At 46.6% G+C, this 23,980-nt stretch overlaps 1 protein-coding gene across 1 annotated transcript in view; it reads right to left on the bottom strand.

The window, feature by feature from the left end:
- Positions 1–23,980, bottom strand: part of NCEH1 (neutral cholesterol ester hydrolase 1) — a 384,956-nt gene that overhangs the window by 335,717 nt on the left and 25,259 nt on the right. The window lies entirely within an intron of this gene.

Here is a 23,980-nt window from a genome sequence, read left to right as displayed (position 1 = left end):
TTACAGCACCTATAAGGCGTACAACTACATTGACTTGGAAGTGGAACCTTGAGGAAATTAAAGCTCCTCTAGTATACAGGTATGACTGCTGGGCAAATTGACCTTCCACCCCCTTCCCAGCAGTATAACATGCTTTTTCTCCTCTTGCCACTGGTCCAAGGTTGACCGGATATATATATATTTTTTTTAAAAGTCTTTCTCCTTTAAAGGACCGTAGCCATATCCAGGTTAGTGCAGAAAAGATATCAAAGCATTTAATCAGTCTAGCTGGAATTCCTCAGCATTGGGGGAACATTGTCAAAAAGGTACATGTACTACAAAATCCATTGTGTGTCAAGGAATTGGTTGGATACAGAAAATAATGCCAATGAACTGGTGTATAAAATCGACCGCTCGAATGAACTAAAATAATTAAAAAAGACATTACGGTCAACCTCTATGGAGATCCCAGCATGACATTTCTTTTATTTTTATTTTTTTTAAGATAGGAGCAAATTGGCAGGGGAGGATCACATGGTCGGACTGGAGCATAGAACTGTCTCAGGCACCAATTAAAAAATGTCCCGCAGTTGCAAATGGATATTAATTCCTTTATTCACAGACTGTTTGAATAGTATGCAAGGGGGTGGTTTTCATTAAAATATAGGCAAATTGTGATATTTAAAGTATATTTATTCAGCAACAATGGTGAAAACTACTAGCTGCATAGTGAAGTAATTCCTCAAACTGGCCCACATTGGCCAAAAAAAGTGGCCCAGTTTGACTGGCCTGCACTAGTATTTTGCATCTTTGAATGGGCATTGCCCTATAGGCCAGTCCGAGCCTGGAGGCTCAGCCATAATGGGCAAGAGGGCATCCACCCAGTGGCCCCCTCACCCATTATGGAGGAGCCAAGGAGCCAGCCCAGCGAAACACTGAGCACTCCCTCAGCTGCTTTTTCCAGCTGAGAGAGTGCCCCTTGGCTGGCTGAACTGTGAAAGGGAAACACTGTTTCCCTTTGACAGTACAGTTCAGTTGCCCAGCCGCACATGCTCACAGAGCCATGCATGGATGGGGGTGTTTTGCTTCGCCAGCCTTGCATAGCTCATTGGAAATGCTGGCTGGGGCACTGCATGTTAGTATGTGCGAGGGGGAGCTCCTGCGCCTCCTCGCACCTACAGACAGAGCAGCCTGTAGCGTGGCGTTTCAGCACCCACACGCAGGCCCATGCAGAGGGTATGTTTACCTTCATTTATTTAAATGTGTATGGATGCGTGTATGCTTGTGTTATGAATGAGTGTATGTGATGGGTGCTCGTGTGAACGATAAGAGTGATTGCTGTGTGTGTGTGTGTGCGTGTGTTTGTTTTGGTCCATTGAGCTGATTTAGGCGAGTGGGGCATAGAGCAGGGAAGGAGGGTTGTGCAACAAAGGCATTTTAAAAATGCCATTGTTGCACAATACCCCCTACCCACCCATCTATCACAGATGTTCAGTAAAACATATCATGCCTGCCCCTTGGGCCCCCCAGCGGCAATGACAAAGTGTTTGGCGCGTTACCCATTTTTTTTTTAAATATGCTCTAAATGCAACATTTTAACCCATTATTTAAAAGAAATTCACGGGTGAAACAAACCCTGAAACCCCCCCCATTCCCCTCGATTGGTTCTGGGTCCCTCGCTGCACTCGGTCACTATGGCATTTTTCAGGCAAATACTTATACCCCTCCACTTACCAGCCACCACTGGCCCTCAGACTGTGTTGGGAACGGGGTGGGAGGAACCCAGGATTGTGGTGAGAGCAGGATGGGCGGGAGCAGGGCGAGGAGAGCCCAGGATCCGATGGGGTGGGGAGAGACCACAGACTGGGTAGGAGTGGGATGAGGGAGCCCAGCGACTGTGAGAGACTCCACTCTCTCCTTCTCCACTCAGATTTCTAAAAAGTCCAACTACCAGCTGCACCTCCTCAGAGGTACTGTTCCCTTTCTCACCTTCCTCCAGCGGCTCACTGTCTCCAGAGCCCTGGTTCTCTCAAGGCTTGACTACTGCAACACCTCTTTCTCAATGTCCATGCCTCTGCTTTGCGCCCCCTGCAACTCATCCAGAACAGAACCGCAATACTTATCCTTGGCCTAAAGCCCAGGAACCGCATCTCTCTGGTGCTGAAATCCCTACACTGGCTCCCCGCAGCTGCAAGGATCAAGACCCTCTGCATTGTCCATAAGGCTTTCTGTGGCCTGGGACCTACCGATCTGCAACAATGCCTACCTAAATACTGTCCAACCCTGAGCCCTCTGCTCATCTACCTCCAACCTTTTGCGAGTGAGCCGGTTCTCCTAGATTTGGAGGGAGATCTCCATCCTCAGCAGGGGCCTCCCTCTGGAACAGCCTCCCTGCCCCCCTCTGTCTTGAGCCTGTTCGCCTTAAGTTCCGGAAACTCCTCAAGACATTCCTCTTCTCCTCTTCCTTCTCTCTCCCCCTCTACCCTGCTAACCTCTTTCTCCGCTCTATCCCTCTCTCCCTCCTTCGCACAGCTCACTGACAGGCCGCTTAGTGTACCTCAGAGTCTCCCAGGTCCCTGAAACCCTCACCAGTCCTCCCGCACTTTCCTCTGGGCCTTGCACTTGCCTCATCATTACTGCACTTGGTCTATGACCCATGAGAGCACCATCTCTCAGCACTTACACCCCTGCTCCTGACTGACTGGGCGCACTTGAACCCTCGACACCCCCAGCACTTTCCCCCCCCTTCGCATCCCCTACACCGTTTGTGCACTTGCACAATCTGAACGTACCATGCCTGAAGATAGTGTGTTATCCCTTGTCTCCCCTCCTTGCATGGTGGTACCTCAATTGCACTTGGAAAAACTGCAGAGTCGTCGCCAGACCCATATGCTTTTATCTACACTGTTGACTGTATTATATGCACTTACTCTGTCTGTGCAGACTTGTAGCGTTCAGAAATTCAAGGGCTCTGAATGACTGTTTGTCCCCTTGATCACTTTGAAACACCTGCTTTGTGTTAGGCGCTTTACAAATAAACATTAGCATACCAGGTGGGAGAGCCCAGGGACTATACTCTGAGCAGGGTGAGGTGATGGTACACAATAGTTCATAGCCATTTGTACATAATGGGCCTCATTATGAATTTGGCGGTAGCCGTGCCTGTATTGCAGGCACGGCTGACGCGAAACTCGCCTCCGGCACCCGCGAATGGGTAATTACCGAGCCATTATGAGTATTGCGGCCCGGTAATTAGCCATTCGTGGGTGCCGGTAATGCTGCGCTCTCCATCCCCATTCTGAATGGGAATGGAGAGCATGGATGCACCGGCACAGTTAATAACAGTGCCAGTGCATCCGTGGGTTTTGCTTGCGGGTACCGCACAGCCGTCAGGTGCGCGCAAGCAAAACTCGTAGTTTGGCGGTACAGTGCCAAGCTTATAATGAGGCCCAATGGCCATTTAGCATTTTTTGGGGTGGTGGGGGCAGGCCTGCCCAAATTTTGTTCCCAGGCCAAAAAAGTTTGAAGACCACTGCATGAGGCAAATATTTAAGATTTTAGCATAAAGCTAAATGTTTTTATTATTGTGCTATGGTTAAAATAAACCTTCCACAATTCTAGAAACATACAAATGGTTAACATATAAGCAACCAGACCGCCTCTCCTGTCAGCCCAACAGCGGCAGAGCTCCGACACCCCCACACAGAGCAGGAGACACTAGAGACCTGCCTGGGGTCCTCAGGGGTGTGCAAGGAAGCCACGGGCAGCCGCTGGAAGAAGAGATGCCCAAGCAGCAAGGACTGGCCCTCTGGTGAGTGGGAGAGGACAGACATAGCCGTACAACAGGAGCGGCAAAGGAGAACTAGCAGGTAATGACAAGCGGGATTCCGCTGGGCTGCACCCTGTTCTTCCCGGGATTCAGCAGGGGAGCAGCTGGGACAAAGGGTCCCTACAGCTCAGACTCACAACCCTGGAAACAAGTTAGAGAGCCGCCACGATACTAGAGAGGCAAAAGCGTAGGTTCAAGAACAGCAACACGACTGTGCAACGGTCGGCATCCCCAGAGTCACCACCCTGGTTTAGCAGTTTATGATCTCGCAGCCAACAGCTACGACGTGACCCACCCATTAAGACCCTAGACAAGCAGCTATACTACTTCAGGCACACAGGTAAAACAGGGTTGGCAGGTGAGATTACATAGAAATAGCCCAGGGGGTCTCTCAATCTTCTCTCGCACTAATTCCGTCCCCTGATAGAGAACCTGGGGTAAGCATGGGGAGTGGGGCGTGTAAGAGGACAACAACTGAAGATGGACTCCTACACGACACCAGCTATGCGATCCCAGGCCCCTGCGTTCGCAGCACCTCCAACAGTGAGAGCAGGGTCAGCAACGACCCTAGAGACAAGAATCTCAGAGGACCTCCTCACAGTACATAAATGCCAGTACCGCTCTGGAGCTGCAAATTGAACACTTTGGGGAATTTACAGCGCACAGATACACAAGGCATCTGAAAAACAAAGGAGATGGACATTAGAGTCACATCAGCTGAGGCTGAAATACACACACTTCAAAAACAGGTCTCAGTTCATAAAGAGTACGAAAACGCTAGCAGCAAGAGCAGAGGATGCAGAGGGCCGCTCCCGAAGACACAATGCACGCATAACAGGCCTCCCGGAGGGCCAGGAGGTGGAAGCCCATGGAACCTTTCTTGGAAGCATGGCTGCAGAACAAACTGGGCTCCAAAGACCTCTTGAAGTGGTTTGCGGTGTAACGGCCCATAGGGTCTCTGCGCACAGGCCACCACCTGGAGCCCGACCCCAGCCAGTGATCGCACAAATAACTACAGAGATTGCGATGCAATCTTACAAATGGCTCGACCAAGCGGCCCGATACGCACAGATCACGGATACATGATTTCCGGATTCCACTAAGCAGGTTCATCATCAGAGTCAATACTTTGAAGAAATAAACAAACCTTGAGAGACAACTGGGTGTGATACATGCTGCTCTACCCAGTCAGACTGAAGATAATACAGGGTGACAGACACTGGTTCTGCAACTCTCCAGAGGAAGCATGAACTGGTGGGAGACAGAGGGGAGCTAGACCACTGCATCGTCGATGAGCCACCGGAAACGCAAATTCCCCCCACCTCAGGAATACACGGGGAGACCAACCTTGAGACAAAGAGAAATCCAACAAGGGAAGAATAACTCTGACAGAGTAAGGCATCATAGGTAGAGGGAGACGACGATGGAGGAGGAATAGATGGGACCACTCCCACAGACGAACAAGTCTATGGGGAGGATCCATGGGAACATTTGCGGGGTACCCTCACCATGGACAACTGAAAGGTACAGAGATCTGGACTCTGTGCAAGACCCCTACAGGTCTAACACATGCAGTGGTGGAGTGATAGTGGGGACTGCGGAAGGGATTAGTTGAGGCTCGCTGCCCCCGACCCACAAGCTCCCTGCTCCCTGCTGCCCCACCCCACCAGCACAGAGGAGGGGTGTTCACCCCTGCCGAACACCCCTGTTGGTGGGGGACACGACCAGCTGACAAGCGCATAAAGTGCAGGTATTAATTACAAATACCCTCACATTGGAGGGGACGTTTCAAGACGTTTCTTTGGATTGAAAGGTTGAAATGTTAAAAGGCAAGGGGGACGAGAGGGGATCTCAGGGACAGGACGGGGCAAGACATGTTCTAAACCACAGTTAGAAAATGTATGGACCTCAAGACATGGCCACAGTGGCTTACGGTGGATCACTAGTGGGAAAATGGAGGAGGAAAAGGGGGAGGCGAGCACTTAGGAGGGGAGAAAGTAAGGGTAAAATTCCAAATCAGAACAGTACACATGGTAGGCACCAGATGTAAGCACTGGTGAGGGGAAGGGGAAGGGGGACTCAAGGGTCATGGATCACTCACCTAAAATGGGGAAACTCACAATGGTAACGTGGAATGTGCACGGGATGGGCCAACCTAAGAAAAGGAGGGAGATACTGAGCTTTCTGAAAAAGGTGGGGGTACAAGTGGCTGTATTACAAGAGACACATCTGACAAAAACAGGATTTGAAAAAGTTAAGGCAAATTGGGGATGAAGAAATGTGCAGTGCACATTTCACAACTTATTCCAGAGGCGTCCTAACGTGGATAGCTAGAGGGACTGCAATATACATCTCCAAAGCCATGCGAGACGAGGAAGGCAGAATGCTAATCCTTTTGGTCACCTTAGAGGGAAGTGAGATCAGCATTATAAACTCCTACGCCCCTAATATAGATAATGACTCATGTTTCCAGGGTGTAGCACAGCTGTTAGAGGAGGAGGGTCATATGTACAGGCAGACGATATGGGGGCCGGGGGGGGGTTTCAATTGCTCGATACATCTGCAGCTGGATAGGTCAGGACCCGGCGCAATACATAAACCGATGGCAAGGAAGTCCCTGTGGAAAACCGTATTGGACCTTAACCCGACAGATCTGTGGCGAGAACATAGGCGAGGAGCAGGGTTACTCCTTTCGTTCTCACCCCAATGGCATCCACTCATGCATAGATCTCCTTTTAGTAAGTAAAGACCACTTTACGAAGTACAGGGAATCCACCTACTTGGGGAAAACTCTATCAGATCACGCTCTTTTGAGAACCACAATTATATGGGGGAAGAGGAGGGAAGTGATACCCACATGGAGGCTCAGGGCAGAAGCGCTGAGGGACGATATTTACAGAGAAGATATACGACAAGCTATTGTACACTATTTTGACCTTAACAAAAAGTCAGTAGAGGACTACGGGGTAATGTGGGACGCATTTAAGGTCCATATCCAGGGGAAATGCATAGCCACCATCCATGGGGTGATAAGTGAGCCCCTACCCTGCTTGAGAGACTCGGAAACCCGAATACAAAAATTGGATGGGTACCTAGCCAAAGGCTCCTTATGTGGAGCAGAGCTACTGCGAGAACGGGTGTTTATGACCGAGGCAAAGGAACGGTTAGGGAACCACCAGTATGGTAAACGTATACATAAGGAAGGTTCATAAGGCGGGACAGTTACTGGCCTGGCTTCTCAGGTGGAAGAACCCGAAGGCGACAGTTACTGGAATAATCACGGACGAGGAGGCGGTAATCACGACAAAAGCTGATTTGTACACAAGTGGTGGACCATCTGATATGGAGGATAAAATGAATGTTCTGACGCAGGGGGAGGTAAAGCAGCAATCGACTCTTTGTAGATAGGGAAATCACCAGGGAAATCACCAGGAGGGGATGACCACCCTATGGAATTTTACACAGTTTATGCAGATCTCCTGGCCCCCAAGTTGAAGATACTTTACAATAAAGTCCTTCAGAAAGTAATATTGTCAGAATCCATGCAGGAAGCAATAATGGTGGTGCTGCCGAAGCCCAGGATAGACCCACACAGATGCGAATCATATCGCTGCATCTACCTGCTAAACGTAGATGGGAACTTTCTGGGCAAGTTTCTAGCCAACAGGCCGACTAAGCAAATAGCGGGGCTGGTTCACCACGACCTATACAGCTCGTGCGAGGGAGGAATACAACAATGAATCTGAGACGTCTACATCACATTATAGAGAGGGTAGTAGATGAAGGAAGAGAACTGGCAGTAGTGGCCATTGATGCTGTCCAAGCGATCGATTCAGTGGAGTGGGAGTGGCTATTTCAGATACTACCCAGACTAAGGATAGACCCGACCATGCAGAAATGGATACGGGTCATGTACCAGAGCCCCCGGGCGAGGGTGAAAACGGGTAGTGAAGTCTCCCCCAAGTGGCAATTGGAAAGGGGCAAACGGCAAGGCTGCCCCTTCTCCCCCATATTCTTTGCCTTAACATTGGAACCCCTGGCAAACATCTTCAGGGACCAATTTCAGGACGCAGGAATCATGGTGGATGGGGAAATTCAGGTTTTTTCCTTATATGCAGACGATGTTCTCCTGTATGTCCACAATCCAAGTTTACATCTACCTTACATGTTAGAAGTAATGACCAACATAGGAAGGCTATCGGGATTCTGCATTGATAGGAACAAGTCAGTTACATTCCCGCTAGGCTCCTTGAAAGGGAAAGCGCAGGCAGACCTGTCAGAGGTGGGAATACAGTGGGAAACACAGACCTTTAAAATACCTGGGTATACAAGTGCACCACAACGCTGCAGACATTCCAGTATAGCATGAGCGGGATAGTGACAAACTTAGATGACAGGATTACATTCTGGAGAAAGCTGCCCCTGTCGCTTGTGGGGAAAATAGCGATTTGCAAAATGGTCATTCTGCCTCAAATATTATGCCTATTCACAAACATATCATACCTGATTAGACCCCCCCCCCCACTTCAAGAAGTTGGATAGTACGATCTCAGAGTTCTTATGGACCGGAGGAAGGCACAGGGTATCCCTAATTAGACTTCGAAGGAGACACTCGGATGGGGGACTTTCTCCCCACGATTTTGAATTATATTACATAGCCTCTCAGCTACAACAAGCAGCCGAAGGGGACACTCAGGTAGGCGGAACGGAAAGATTTTTGGTGGGTAAGCCTCTGCAGCATTATACAGGGATGGAAACATAATGGGGGAATACAACAAGACTCCAGACAACTTGCATCACAACGGTGGTGCAGCAGGTATGGAGGTAGGCACGCATTAAATTGAAGCTAGGGAGGGAATACAGCCCCGACATACCATTGAGAGCCGATCCTGAAATCATCAAAATCTTGAGCAATATTGGCTCGAATAGATTCCCAAGCATGAAGCTAACACACTAGGGGACATTGTTTGAGGAGGGAATCCTGATGCCGTTCTCAGACTGGGCACAAAGATTCCACATGTCGAAAGACAATCATTTTTAAAAACTTCGCAAGGCTGACTAAGACCCTGGCCAACAAGTGGGAGTCCATACCGGAGGGATCCTTGACCACTCCAGTCCTTCACGCTGTTTTCACAATATGAGCAGAGCGGCATGCACTCACAAGGTTATATGCAGCGCTACAAGATAGTGCAATGCCACCTCCCCTAAAAGTTCAAAGTGGGAACGGGATTTGGGAATACCACTGGAGGGGAAAACATGGTCCAAAATATGTGCCAACATTCCGAAGGTTTCACGCAATGCACGCTGATCCAATTTAATATTATATACGGAGTATACATAACACCACAAAAGCTACACATGATGAGTGCAAAGGCCACATACATTTGCCTAAGATGTAAGGGTGAGTCCGCAGACTTCTGGCACATGGTTTTGGTATGCCCACAAAAGGAAAGTTATTGGCAGGCAGTGATCCACGGGATCAATAACCTACTGGAGAGTCTGAAAAACCTGAAGGTGTTTCAGGACTCAGTCCCCAGGGTTCCCTTATTCAGGTGGCCAGGGAAGGGCCATCGCTATTGGATCCCGACCCTGGGGGTGGACTAGCGAGGGAGGTCCACCTGCGTAGGGGGGTCCTCTGGAGGAGACACCAGAAGGTGAGACATGGTATCCCTCAATGGTGAGAGTTATTTACCCAATATTTCCTCTACCTTTATGGGCTACTATAACTCCCATAATTCTCCCTCCTTTCCTCATCAGCCCAACTACTTAGACGAAGAGGAAGACAGAGACTAGGAAGATTACCACTAGTAACATCTACTGGCCTTTGTCCCACTAATAAGGTCAGGCAGGGTCAGTCACACGCACACACCTGAAATTCATGGACCGTGTTTCAAACTATAAAAGATGGAGCACAGAAAGACACAAAGAGTGAGACAAGGGCCAAGAAGGAAGGCAAGCTGGACGGCGAGCAGGAGGAGCAGCTGAGAGAGAGCTGCCGAGAACCAGGCAGGGAGAACGAGACGCTGAAACACTAACAGGCTGTGAGTTGAGGCAGGAGAAAGTATGGCGAGGGAGCCATGTCTCCAAGAAGTTGTGGGAGTTCAGAGAAGGGAGCAAAGGGGCCAGCTGATCCCTTTCCTCCATTGAGCAGCAAACTGCTGGTTTCCTCCATGGGGGCACGGGGCAGCCCGGGAGTATCTGCGGGGCAGGTGGGCAAGACCAAGCATCAAGAGAAGTTAATCCAAACTCAAATTTGATAACAGTCACAGGTATAAAGAGTTAGGCAGGGACAAAACCTGCTACCACAATCTGCTTTCCATTCGGGAAAGGGCATCCCAGTCATTCAATTGCCAAAGTTCCAGGCCGTATAAAATGGCTAGGATTACCTTAGAATTATAATATCTAACCAAGGGAGCTAATAAGTAGCAACAAAACATTATCTTTATGATGTGTATAGGCGCGTTATAAATGCTTTCAAGGCGCGACGAGGCAAGGGAGGGGGAGCAGAGGGAAGACAGACAACGATCCAACTAGGCCAGGTGTCATTCAGTTTGCGCAAGTGCATGGGAAGGGGAAAGTGCAGGGGGGCGAGGGGGAAGGGGACAGTGCAATACATGGGATAATAGAATAAATAACAAAATAAAGTACGGCCAGCGGGTGGCAAGTGCAAGGGAGAAGGATAGTGCAGGCATCAGGTGTCAAGTGCTAGTGGTAGGACTGTAGGGATACAGAGAACGGGTCCCCAAGAGTGGGGGTTTCCAGGAGGGCAGTGCAGGTGTGCGACTGGCGGAGGGGGGGGAGGGGAGACCTGGGCCCGAGATCAAAGGGTGGCCAGGTAAACCAGTGCAGTTTCAATATAAGCCAGGAAATCAGCAGGGGAAGAGGAGGAGAAAAAACAGAAGCAAAGAGAAAGGTTTTGAGGTGCTTCCAGAACCGGGGATGGTTCTCCTCAAATTTCAAGGGGGCAGGGAGCTGTTCCAGAGGGAGGCCCCGGCCGAAGAAAGTGATCTACCACCAACTCGTTGCTTGGAGAAGCGACTGACCCTGAGGGAGTTGGAAGTGGATGAGCGAAGAGCTCGAGAAGGAAGATATTTAGGAAGAGAGTTGAAGGTATTGAGGACCCTGGCCCCAGAAGGCCTTGTGGACGATGCAGGTGGTTTTGAATTTAATCCTCGCAGCCACTGGGAGCCAGTGCAGAGATTTCACTCCTGGAGAGATACGATCCCTGGGCTTGAGGCCAAAGACAAGTCTTGCAGTCCGGTTCTGGATGAGCTGCAGAGGGTGGAGAGTAGAAGCAGGCAGATTTAGAAAGAGGCTGTTGCAATAGTCCAGCCTAGAGAGAACCAGAGCTCTGGAGACAGTGAGCTTCTGGGGGAAGGATAGGAAAGGAAGAATACTTCCAAGGAGGTGCAGCTGGTAGTGTGACTTCTTAGAGACATCAGAGATGTGAGGAGAGAAGGAGAGCGTGGAGTCGAAGATGACCCTAAGGTTTTTAAGCTCACAGGTGGGAGCAGGGAGAGGGCCAAGAGAGGCCAGCCATAGAGTGACAGGAAAGGAGGGCGTGGGTGTGCCGATGAGGAGAATCTCAGTCTTGCTGGCATTCAGGCAGAGATAATTGGCGGCACACCACTCCTGGATGGCGGACAGACAGTCAGAGATGAGAGAAGGAGAAGAGGTGGCTGAGGGTAGCCTGAAAATGAGCTGAGTGTATGCACTTCATATGTGCTACAAACAGCATTTTCTTTTTTTTTTAGCAGCAACAAGAACAAGGGGAGGGTTACGATTGTTGGGAATCTGAAAAGCCAAAACACTCAAATGGGAGGTCAGTTCAACGTTAGTATTACACAGACCCCAACTGAACCATTTGCATTTTTTCGCAAGAGAGAAGCAAATTATCTTTGTATTTAAAAGTTTTAGTTGGAGTTTGTTTTCCTTCTGGTAAACAAAGTTTAAGGTATGCTGTAGACCGAGTGGCATGCAATCAAATAAAACAAATGTCATCAGTGTAAGGCAAGCATTGAACATGTGACAAGCCTAAATGAGGAGGAAAGGAATTAGTAGCCTTGAAAGCAGTGGCTAGATCCGAAAGGTAAAGATTGAACAGGCAGGAAGCTAGAATGCATCCCTGTCTTAGCCTTCTGCAAGTCTGTATTTTGTTATAGCGCCTTGTTGTAACAGCTTAATGAGCACTGGCTTTGGAGGAATGGATGTAAATAATAATAATGCCAAGTTCCAGCGGAAAGCTCCATGCGGCTAGCTTAGACAATAGAATGGAGCGATAGATTAACATAGTCAAATGCTGCTGAAAGGTCTATGCTTGCAGCATAGATTTCCAGGTTCCCCTTAAACCAAGCTTGGTTCTGTAAGCAGGCCAATATACAGCCATTCAGTTGGGTACCAAAAGATTTTCTAAAAGGTAGAATGGTATCTTACAACTCTTACAAACTCAGAGACCCAACTTTGGAGTTCCCGCAAAATAATGGATGCAAAGATTTTGCTAGAGTCTTAAGCGGGCAATAGGATGATAGTTAAAATAGACTAAAATGTTCCTCTTTTTAGATAGGGATCTGTTCCATCAAAATGGTTAATATCTCTGCCAATGGGGCCGAAGACTTGGTTAGATAATAGATCAGGACCTGGGGCACAGGAATATTTTGATTTATTACATTGTCAACTTTCTCTTGCACTAGGATTAGGGAACAAGTTGAAAGCAGACAAGTCTCCGGTGTAGGAACAAAGACATCCAACCTTAAATAAAGTTTTGAAAAATGAGAAGATCAGAGATTCTCTGCTATACGGTATAATTAGACGGATAACTGAACATCAGACCCTTTGTTCAACAGTGACCAGAAGGCAGACTCTTGATTGGTAAGTAAAATGTTTAGTATGCATTGGCTGTCATTGAACATCCGACACTTGTGAAGTCAAGCCAATTTGTATACTGTTGTTTTACTCACAAAATGGCTTGGATATAATCTGTACCCTTTATGGAAGAAGATGCTAGAAGACGTAATGTTGCACCAGAGATCCATTTTTCCCTCGACCTACAAGCATGTCATAACAGTGCTTTCCGTTTTTGTTCTTGGTAGTTACTTTTAAGACTTCTTGCCAGGAATGACCACTCCGCGCTGAGTCTGAGTTTCCGAGGGTAGTTTATTATGACTCGGTAATTCAGGACAGGCACAAATACTGCATTGTAACCCACACTATTTCCACTCATTCTGTAGCTTTAGATTCTTCTTCTTGCTGGGTTTTCCCTCTTCCTGGCCTTTCTCTTCAATAGGCCCAGACATACTTGACTTCTTCCTGTTCCACGAACAATAACAACTGCCATTTAGTTTTCCCTCCTTGTCTCCAACCCTCCTTGTCTTGCTGGTCATTCCCAACCAATGATAGACCATCTGTTCCCTTCTCTTCCTAGTAACATTTAAACCCTGTCCCCAACAAGTCAGCATGTCCTGGACTCCATGATGCTTGGTGTGTATGTGAGCGCGTATTCCCTGTGAGCCCGCAAATCTGGTCAGATCACTATCTAATTTCATTCTCCTTGGCACTACCACCCCCAAACTGCAACAACCGTGTGCACCTCCTGCACTTACCAGAAACAAAAAAAACATGACATTAGACAAACTACTCCCCGGCATCATGCCCACTCTGGACGCTCTAGCTGACAACCTTAACCCTAACAGCCTAGTGGAAGAATTTAACAACATCATGAACAAAACCCTTGACGACATCGCACCACTCAAGCTCAGAAACAGCAAGCCAAAGAGCCACCTGAACAACTGGTTCACCCCCCTCTTAAAAAATCTAAGATTAGAAAAAAGGAAATGGGGAAAATACGTGGAAAACTAACCCCAGTCCAGAAAATAAACTGAAACTAGTCAACATCTCTTCTCATTATAAAAAAGAAATCATCCTAGCTAAACAAGAGACCTACAATAACAGAATCACACAAGCCAAATCAAGTACAAAAGAACTGTTCGCCATACTCAGAGAACTGGAAAACCCAATAACACCTCAAGATAACTGTCTCAAAGACAAAAAGTGGTGCTCTGAAATCCAGCAAGCCCTCTCTAACAAAGTCTGAAACCTCCAAAAGAAAATAGAACTAAAACGCGAGACCTTAGCACCCAATATATTGCCGCCTATTAAGACACTTCCTAACTCCAAACCCACTACGCAATTCCACTTCTCCAAAGTCTCCATACTAGAAGTAGAGAAAGCAATACTCGGTCTAAAACCGTCCAACTGCAAAGGAGACTTATGTCCAGCACAACTCATCAAAGATGCCGCACGAGATCTAGCACCATTTATCACTAAGTTAATTAATGCCTCCTTTACCACAGGCATTATCCCCAGTAACAAAAGAGTCCTGGGTGCTCCCACTCTTAAAAAAGGCTACTCTAGACCCCACTATACCCACTAATTATAGACCTATTACTACGGTTCCGTTCCTCTTGAAGATACTGGACAAGGTGGCATACATCCAAATCCAGAACTTCCTGGAACAAAACCAACTATTAGGCTCCCGACAATCTGGCTTCCGCCCTCTTCACAGCACAGAAACTGCACTGATTGACCTGAAAGCCCAAATAGACAAAGTACGAGATTCTGGAAAACTAGCACTCCTCCTGCTACTAGACCTATCGGCCGCTTTTGATTTAGTGGACCATAAAGTCCTATGTAACCACCTAGATTCAGCAGCACACTTCTCCACTGAGGCTATAGCATGGATACAATCCTTCCTTAATGACCGCACCATGAGGGTTTTCTCACCTACAGCAGCTGCAGACCCCATCCCTATTACCTGCGGTGTGCCACAGGGATCATGCGTTTCACCAACGCTATATAACATATTCACTAAGCCCCTGTTTGATGATTTGGACCATCTGGGTATCACGTATACTAACTATGCTGACGATACCCAGATCCTCCTCCCACTCACAGGGGTTTACAAAAAAGATCTAGCTATGGTGAACAAAATATACAGCATCGTTCAGGCATGGATGGCAACCCTTGGCCTATGCCTGAACGATGATAAAACTGAGCTTCTTATCCTAGGCACCGCACCCCTCATCAATAAACTAAGTACAAATTACTCTTCCTTTACCATAGATGGGAACTGCATACAAGTTGCCAAAGAAGTTAAAACATTAGGGATCTACCTTGATTCTACCTTATCATTCTCCAAACAGGTAAAATCCCTAGCTTCCTCAACAGCCTACACATGTAAGCTCATTAGAGCAGGGAAACAATTCCTTTCTCAGCACAGTTGTCTAACACTAGCCAGAGCCCTTATCATCTCTAAACTAGATTATTGTAACGCACTATACATAGGAGCCACTAAATCCATCATCAACAAAATCCAGATACAGCAAAATAAGGCCCTCCGAGCGGCATTGAACATCCCCAGGAGAGAACACATTACAGCAATAAGAAGGAAACACAAATGGCTCTCCACCCATGAGAAAATCAGACTCAAAACTGCATCTCTCACACACAAATCTCTACATAACAAAGCCCCTCAATACCTAAAGGACAGATTCACTAGATCACACCCCACAAGACAAACCAGACTTGCCTACACCAATCGCCTACAAGTACCACGCTTTAAACTGACCACCATAGGCGGAGCTAGCTTCCCAGTCAAAGCTGCTCAATTGTGGAACGAATTACCCACTACCGCAAGGCTAGAACGCTCTTTTTCCAAATTCAGGCAAATTGTAATTAACTGGCTAACGACAGTAACTGCTAATTGAACCTATGATAATGCTTACGCCTGTTTGCTACACAGCATCTGCACCATACGATTGTAAACTTGTATTGTAAACTTGCACCTGTAAGTGGTAATTTCTGTAACTTGTAACTGTAACCTGTAACTTATGCTCTAAGCTGTACATATTCTTACTTTCTGCGCCCTTATACCCCAGGGTCCGGTGCGCATAATAAATACTAAACAAACAAAACAAACAAGGGGCCCCCTCCCTGGCACCATACCCCATTCCTTCCCCAGCCCTGGGTAGATCCCCGAGGGGCCCTTTCACATAAGTGCCGGCATGTCCCCATCTTCGGCCGTGATATGACATCCGCCTGCCAGCTGGAATCATCACCTCCTGTCCCTCCGTCCCACAATGACCTCCTGTGTTCCCTCCTTCAGAAAGCAGCGTGAGGAACTGCCGTCACCCCACGGCACTCTGGCACCCAGCCGACAGGAGCAGGCCTCCCGTCTTCCGGCTGACAGAAGCATGAGACGGGGAGTCCGGCGGCGCTCTCCCGCCATAAATCCTTACAAATACCATGATGGGAATTACTAAAAGAGGACCAATTGAAAATGTAAAATGTACCCAGTAAAATATAAAAGGAGAACATTTCTTTCCTTGCCCCCCAGTATTGGTTTTCAATATAGGGGTGGTATGTAGCCCTCTTTATTGACGAGGGGGGCCTATGTCGTGAGGGGATTTAACAATTTTAGAGAAACTGGGACATAGGCTACCCCACCTGTCTGGCACTCGCAAGGGAGGATCCAGCACACGTTTAACAAATCACAGCATGTGGTCTGTACATCAAAGAGCACCCAATTTGTATGTAGCACAATAACGATATTTATTATTCAAGTGATTTAAAAAATATAGCACGACAGGGCTATAATCAAAACATTTTTTCTTGCCTGTGGTTACCGGGGATATACACTGTTTAAGGCATCTCAAAAAGCCTCATACATTGACTTTTTGCATTCTGTTTTTTACAGTGTGAGTTAGTACATATAGTGACTTAGAATGTGGTTGTGATGACCTAACATCTGTCTAGTCGACACTAAATGGTGTTTCTGGCACGTAGTAGGTGGCTGGTATTCTAGTGCCGTCTTTAGGACAGTTGCAGTGGACTGGGTAGTGTCACCGATATACCCCAAAGTTGGAACATCTAAAGGTAAGAAGGTTAAAAATTAGAACGTGGGTGTATCTCTGCAGGGACAATGGTGCCTGAGAAGTGTGCTGAGCAAGATCCTAACTGAGCCATTGCTTTCCAGTGTCACAGGTGGGGAAGAAATTTCGAGTTCTTCCCTAAGGGCGCCTTCTGTGCGCTTTGTATAATTGGATCCTGTGTCTCTAGGATCTGGTCTTCAGCTGAGTAGCTGTTGAAGAAGATAATTTTCTGGTTGGTTTATCTGATAATTCTATACACATCTTTTTACGTGCGTATAACGCCATTTCTGGCGGTGATGGTGAGAATCTACTTGTGCGTGCTAATTGGCAGTGGTAGTTTCTTATTCTCATTAGGTGTGTAGCTCTGATCTGCTCAGAGCTGCATGCGTGCTCGGTATCTACGTGCTGAGAGGACACAAATTGGTGTGTGTGTGTGGATCAACACCGTGCTGGACGACTAAGTGTGCGATCAGCGTGGTTTCAGGAGTGCTCCCTCTTATGCCTCCTAAGCGTCTCTACCGTGTGGACGGGAGACCCCAGTATATGGGCACTGTGAGCTTACCTGCGTGTGTGCTCGTAGCTGCTGCTCGCCGTGGCGGTAGCTGTAGCTGTAGCTGCGTTAGCTACTTATTGTCGCATAGATCGTGTCTGCGCGACCGTGCATCAGGCACGCATGCGTGTGAGATTAGTGTCGTTGTGGTATCGGATAGAGGGAGTAGTGTCCCTACAACATCCCGACATCGCAACAGGACATACTCGTCACATTCGATGTCGAGGCGCTATACATGAGTATACCACAAATTGAATGTATCAATGTACTGAAAGAATATCTGGACAAACGAACAGACGTATCTACACCTACCTCATTCATTCAAGAATGTACCCACCTGGCCCTAACGGAGAATTACTTTATATACCAAGGACAATTCTATCAGCAGATCAGAGAGACCAGCATGGGATCGACATTCGCGCCAGACATCGCGAATCACTACATGGACAATCTTGAGAACCTTTTCATATACAATGACACCAACCAATACAAGAACAATTTAGTCGGATGGGTGATTGTATACCCCAGTTTTTTACCCACGTGACCATCGTGTTGGATGGTGAATATCGAACAGTGCTGTATTACTTTCAGGTATTTTACAGTTTAGCCATTTTAAGGGGATATGTCTTATTGACAGCTTTCCTTCTCGTCATATACTCTTGGTGACTGTTTCTCTACTTACCTATTAGTGACTAATCCACCCCGTACTTGTGGGACCACATTTGTGGTGGTCTGGCGCACCTTAAGTGATTATTTATTGATCCTTTCTACAGACTTCGAATGTACTTTCACATTGAGGGTGATTTTTCTTACTCTTGATTATCTTGTCATGGTGACTGGTTCCCTTTCCCTCTTTTCACTTTAGAGGTGAATGTTGTTGAGTTAACTTGTTGTGATTACCGAGTACTCGGGGTATTTTTCTGCCCCTTATATCTTTCAGCTGGTTTTAACTACATCTGTTGGTAGATGTGCCTAGGACCCCTAACGCACAAAATTGGAAGCACTTTAAAACTACAGAAAAGAAGTGTTTGTTTCCCCTCAAGAGAGTTCAGCCATTTAGGGCACCAAGAACTGAAACATGTTACATGCCGGGAATATATGCATGGGAATATATGCATTGTTTGAAACACATTTGTTTTAGGATATTGTGATTTGCTGCTATGATTGTGTTTTTGTAATGTGGTGTAAATGTTTTATGTATAATGGTTTTATGTGTATTGAATAATTTTATTGTATTCCTTACAAACAGTTTTTGTGCTATATTGTGGGTCTTATCTTATTTTGTTCATCTTATTTTTTTAATTATGAACTTTATTCTCTTGTATAATTTTACATATTTTTGCATTTTTCATACTTTATATTTAGAAAGATATGAGTACACGTCTTCGAGTTAGGAATACGTGTAGGGTCTTAGTATTACACATTGAGTTTATTATGAGTTTATTATTTCTTTGTCCTTTCTCAATGATATATATATATATCCATCCAACCATCCAAGAAAGAAGAATATCAGCGAGATGATCTAAAACCAATTTAAGATTAACAGATTTAGGATTCCAGTATAAATTAATGATCAACAATTCCAAACTGGTTGGAAAGGACTTCAATATCAACTTGACCCAAAAATGTCCAGGACAAGGATACGCCCAAAAGTTGGAGCCCAGGTTTATGGCATTATTAACAACAGTCTGGAGGGATCCAGCAGATCTACCTCCTATGAGTGCTGGCTGCATTTTGTAAAAAGGTAGAGTAGCCATAACAGTGATTGTTAACCAGGTCTCTTGTAACATGATACCAAAAGGCATTAGCAGGACCTTCATCAGAGGGATAGGATAAATTCCTATGTCCTCTCGAATTCCATGAGAGGATTTGCAATAAGAAGCTGGGCCTTCAATATGAAGTACCAGGGATAACCAGGACCAATCCGCTCACTTAGAAGAGACGGGTTTGTCATCATGTGTGAAACGAACCACTCTTGTTGGGATGGTCCAAATAACACAAAATTTGCAACACTCGAAAAGGAACGTTTTGCAGTTTTGAAGTCGTTTTGCAGTTTTGACGTGGGGGCTCTGGCTTCTGGGGTGATTTACATTTTTTAAGAAAGCTAACATGTCATAACCCAAAATCAAAAGATTCTGTGCTTCCTCCAATAACACTAAAGCAATAAATTGCAAATGAAGGTGAATGCAGACCACGTCTGTTGTAAACATCAACAAACTCTACCCAATCAATGTCTTTAGAGCAGCGGTATTCAAACTGTGGGGCGCGACCCCCCCAGGGGTCCGCAGGTGCATCCCTGGGGGGCCCCGAGAACTCAGCATGAAATATAGATTGGAAGAAATGGGCAGGGGTGGCTCACAGTCGGGCTGAAGCATGAAAATGTCTCAGGCAACAATGAAAAAGTGGCCCGCAGTTGTAAATGGATATTCATTCCTTTAGCCACAGACTGGGCCTCATTACAATTATGGCGGTACGGTAAACAGCGGTGCCGGTAAACTACCAGCACCATTGCTACCATACTGCCATAGTAAGAGTTGTGCTTTCGGGTGCCCGACAGCCGGCCAGGTCTGATCTGGCAGGCCGTGCGGCACCCGCGAGCACAGCTCGTCGGATGCACCGGCACCGTTCTTAACGGTGCTGGCGCATCCGAGTTCCCCATTCCCATTTGAGCCCTATAGGGCTCAATTGGGAAGGGGGATCTACCGGTACCGGCACCCGCGAAAGGGCAATTATCAGGTCTGCCTAACTCGGCATGACCCGGTAATTGCCCATTTGCGGGTGCCGGACCCGGATGCAACTCCGGCGGCAGCCGTGCCGGTTTTACCGGCACAGCTACCGCCAGGATTGTAATGAGGCCCACTGTTATAGTACCCAAGGGGGTGCTTTGTGTTAAAATGTAAGTACATTGTGATATCTTCAGCAACAATGGTCAAAACTACTAACTGCATAATAAAGTAACTCATCAAACTGGTCCACATTGGCCCGAATGGGGGCCCGTTTTGACTGGCCCACATTAGCATTTTAAATTTTTGGTACAGGCATTGTCCTATAGGCCAGTCCGAGCCTGATGGCTCATCCATAATGGCGAGAGGGTGGCCACTCACTGGCCCAGTCACCCATTAGGAGGAGCTAAGGAGCCAGCCCAGTGAAACAGTGAGCACTCCCTCAGCTGCTTTTGGAGTGCTCCTGGGCTGGCTGAACTGTCAAAAGGAAACACCGTTTCCCTTTGACAGTTCAGTTTAGTTCCCCAGCCACACATGCTCACTGAGCCATGCAAGTGCTGGGGCGTTTAGCTTCGCCAGCATTGCATAGCTCATTGGAAATGCTGGCTGGGGCACTGCATGCCTGTATGTATGTATGTCTGAGGGGGAGCTCCTGCGCCTCCTCGCACATACGGACAGAGCAGCATGGAGCAGGGCGTTTCAGCATCCACACGCAGGCCAATGCAGAGGTACGCTTATGTTAATTGTTTTTAATTTAAAAATGTGTATGGATGCGTGTATGCTTATGTTATGAGCGAGTGTATGGTGATGGATGCTTGTGTGAATGAGAGAGTGATTACTGTATGAATGTGCAGCACCTTGCATACACATAATCATGTTGATTGTGTTAGGCCCAGTGGGTCCCAAGGGATCAGGGATGGTATCTTTTTACTGGACATCTATCATAGATGTCCAGTAAAAAAAAAAAGCCTGCCTGCCTCTCGGCCCCCCAGCACCAATTGCAAACTGTTTGGCTATTTACCAATTTTTTTGTTAAAAGTATGCTCTACAATGCAACATTTTAACCCATTATTTTAAAAAAATTCACAGGGGGAACCCCCCCCCTCAATCTTCCTTTATTGGTTCGGGCTCCCTCACTATGCTCGGTCGCTATGGCATTTATTGGGGAAATGGTTATGTCCCTCCACAAAAAAAACATTTTTAAAAAAAATCACCAGCCGCCACTGGCCCTCAGACTGTGTTGGGAAAGGGATGGGGGAACCCAGGGACTATGGTGGGAGCACAATGGGCAGGAATCATGGGATAGTGGTGGGAGCAGAGTGGGGAGAGCCCAGGGTGTGCGATGGGGTGGGGAGAGACCAGGGACTGGGTAGGAGTGGGATGAGGGAGCCCAGCGACTGTGATGGGAGCAGATGACGGCACGTTTGGCATATATACTGTCCATTTGGCATTTCGGGGGGTCCCGACCTGCCCAAATTTTGCTCAGGGGGGCCCCGGACAAAAAAGTTTGAAGACCACTGCTTTAGAGTCTATGTTCCTTAGTCTCTGTATCTCACAAAGGAGTGCTAAAATGTTGGCCCTGTTCAATAAAATCATTGCTGTAGTAAATATGGATTCAAGACCCAGTTTCAGCAGGGCTAAAGAGTGGTTGAGAGAATTAGTGTAAAACGGTTTCATGCTGAAAGTGTCCCAGGGTGCCTGCAGGGGGAAATAGTTTAAATTTGACAAAGGTGGGATGCAATCAGGACAATCTGTGTTGTCTGTAGTACAGATTACTTCGTCCTCTCTGCTGGCCGGATATAAAACCATAGGTGACTGTACTTGCCAAACTGACTTGTCTTGTTTTGAGACATTATGATTTAGGATCTCAAAGTATGATGTAATACAATTCTAACTTGGCATAATTTTGGTTGCAACATTTCCTTAGACACTTAATTTCACCTTCTTCCTCTTTTTGTTTTGCAGTTGGATCCGGAGAGTGCATTTCTTTTATGGCTTCATAAGCCTCGTGTCAGTACATAATTTCCTAGAGGACTTCTGACGTGTTGACGATAGATTATTACAATTTGTTAGATCTTCTCTCTTTAGGTTTGTTTTGCCCGTGCTTATTACGACATGGCTCGATACGTGAAGAAGGCAAGTCTGAAGGTAAAGGGATGACTTGCAAGAACGATTCCTCACACAAAACAGTCTGAGAATCGGGATAGTTCAGTCTATTGAGATTTTGGTTTATCTGGTCCGATTCCTGGTTTACCAGATTAACATGAGAGGATTCTGAGAGCGAATGTACAAAAGAATGTACATTATTGTTCCAATGTTCTAGGCACTGCTCACTATGAAGTTTCTGCTACGCTAATACATTCTCAATTAGTCTAACCAGAGAATTAAGAAAGAAGTGAAGAGCTGTGAACATCATAGGATCTTGAATTATGGAGTCTGTGAGGGCTTTTAGCATGCCACACAGTGAGTTTTCATCAATCAACTATGAAGCAATGCAAGTCTTATGCTGGTCGAATGGGTCATGAAACAAAGAAGGTGGAACTATGAGAAAGTCATTTGTATGGAACACTAGGTGCCTTGTTTGTTTATTAATGGCTTCCATAGAAGCAGCACGCTGAATGGGAGGCAATAGATTAGATGTGAATACAGCATCGGGCAAAACTGGTGAAGGATCGGGTGTTGCGGACCTTCTGTCACCCTTGCAATACAACAGATGAAAATATGGAGCAGGCGAGTCAAGAATAGAACCGTCTGGACATCGGCTCTCAGGCCTAAAGAAAGGAGTAATTCTTTTTTCGAGAGCTCCCAAACGCAGTGCGGTCAAACTATTCACAGGGCTGCCGTTCTTGGAGACAGGAGGGTCAAAGAGCAGCCTGTGAATGACTAGGAGAGAGACTACCCAAGGACTGACTGCATTGGGGATTAGGCTTACTTCGTAAATTGTACATTGTGTACCTTGCAAGGATCGTTGTGGGGAGGAGGTGATTGATAAATAGAAGGGGATGCTTCGGATATAAAAAGGTTTGGTTTTGGAGAAAACTGCATACATGCTCCGACACGCCAACACCCTCGACATCGGCAAAAAAGGCACTTTGCAGTACAGTTCGCACACAGTCGCTATTTAGGTATATGCTCCTCTTTCTGCAGGTGGAAGTGATCTCAGCAGTAGCAGCAGTGCCCAAGTACAAGCATCCTTCTCTACAAAAAACGCACTTTGATTTTCCTAGTCATGTCAAGAGCAAACAACAACATCAAGAAGTTTGGCACATATAATATGCACAGGGGTGCACGGAGGTAAAGAAAACTCCATACCGGTCCTATCTGAAGAAGCCATTCTAGTTGGAAGGATGGTTTTGACTTCATGCCATAAAGCGGAACACAAACAATTTGTGGTTTATAGATTGTTATCAGTACTAAAGAGAAGCCCCATACTTTGGATGAAATCTCTTAATTTTTGTCAGCTAGTGGGTCCATCTCATGAATAGCATTTGACTACATTCTCAACTCTGACTTATTACTGATCAAAAGTCCCAGATGAATCATGTGATGAATCCTGTGGAGGTATTACTAGACCCTAGCCTGAGATCTCCTCCAATGTGGCCAGGGGAAGGCAGCCACTACATAATCCTAACCCTGGGGGTGGTAACTTGAGGGAGGGTCACATAGGAGGAGATGGCGACTTCTTTGGGAGAGACGCGTTATTCATCTTCTTACGAGGATTCGCTCCCCAAATATTTAATGGCATGCTGTCATTGTACAAGTTCCTCCTATGAACATATCCAAAGAACATGTTGTGAAAAATCATCTAATCAGGAATTAAAGTAACATTCTATAACTGGCATGATCAGGTCTTAAATAGAAGTTTAAAATCCAATGTTAAAACACCACCCTCTGATAGAAAATTCCCCAACTCTGACAGTGTTAATTTTACAAAGCAATTCAAAATAATTGAACATAAAAACAACAAACCCAC

Source organism: Ambystoma mexicanum, chromosome 10, assembly GCF_040938575.1.
Source record: "Ambystoma mexicanum isolate Mex_15411 chromosome 10, UKY_AmexF1_1, whole genome shotgun sequence".
NCBI classification, from domain to species: domain Eukaryota; kingdom Metazoa; phylum Chordata; class Amphibia; order Caudata; family Ambystomatidae; genus Ambystoma; species Ambystoma mexicanum.
Note: the sequence above shows the minus strand (reverse complement) of the source record. Positions and strands in the feature narration are given on the sequence as shown.